Source organism: Mus pahari, chromosome 5, assembly GCF_900095145.1.
Source record: "Mus pahari chromosome 5, PAHARI_EIJ_v1.1, whole genome shotgun sequence".
Taxonomy (NCBI): Eukaryota; Metazoa; Chordata; class Mammalia; order Rodentia; family Muridae; genus Mus; species Mus pahari.
In genome coordinates, this window is record NC_034594.1 from 136,003,920 (window position 1) to 136,004,563 (window position 644).

Below are 644 nucleotides of genomic sequence, written 5' to 3' on the forward strand. Positions count from 1 at the left end.
CATGTTGTATGCTCACACCTGAGGGTGTGCATCTGGGAACCACAGATGGGAGAGAGCAGGCAGCATTTCTCTTTCTGGGGCTGGGTTACTCCACTCAAAATAATCTTCCCCAGATTTGCCCACTTCCCTTCAAATTTCATGATTTCATTTTTCTCTACAGCTGAGTAAGATCACATTGTGTTTGTGTTCTATACATTCATTGTCCACCTGTTCTGTTGAGGGACAGTTAATTTGGTTCCATTTCTTACCGAGTATGAATAGGGAAGCTATGAATCCTGCTAAGTATCTGTAGAGTAGGATGTCTGGTCCTTCGGGCATATGTCGAGGAATGGTATAGCTGGGTAACATGGTAGATGTGTTTTCAGTTTTATTTGAGGACTCTCAGTACTCATTTCCAGAGTGGCTACACCAGTTTGCATCGTCAGAAACAATGAATGAGAGCTTCACTTTCTCCACAAACTTCCCAGCATTTGTTATAAGGTGTTTTGTTAATCATGGCTGTTCTTGACTACTCTTGGCTATACCTGACTGAGGTGAGATGAAACCTTGAGCTTGTTTTAATTAGCATTTCCCTAACTGCTGAGGGTGATTGTATTAGTCAGGGTTCTCTAGAGTCACAGAACTTACGGATATGCTCTATATAG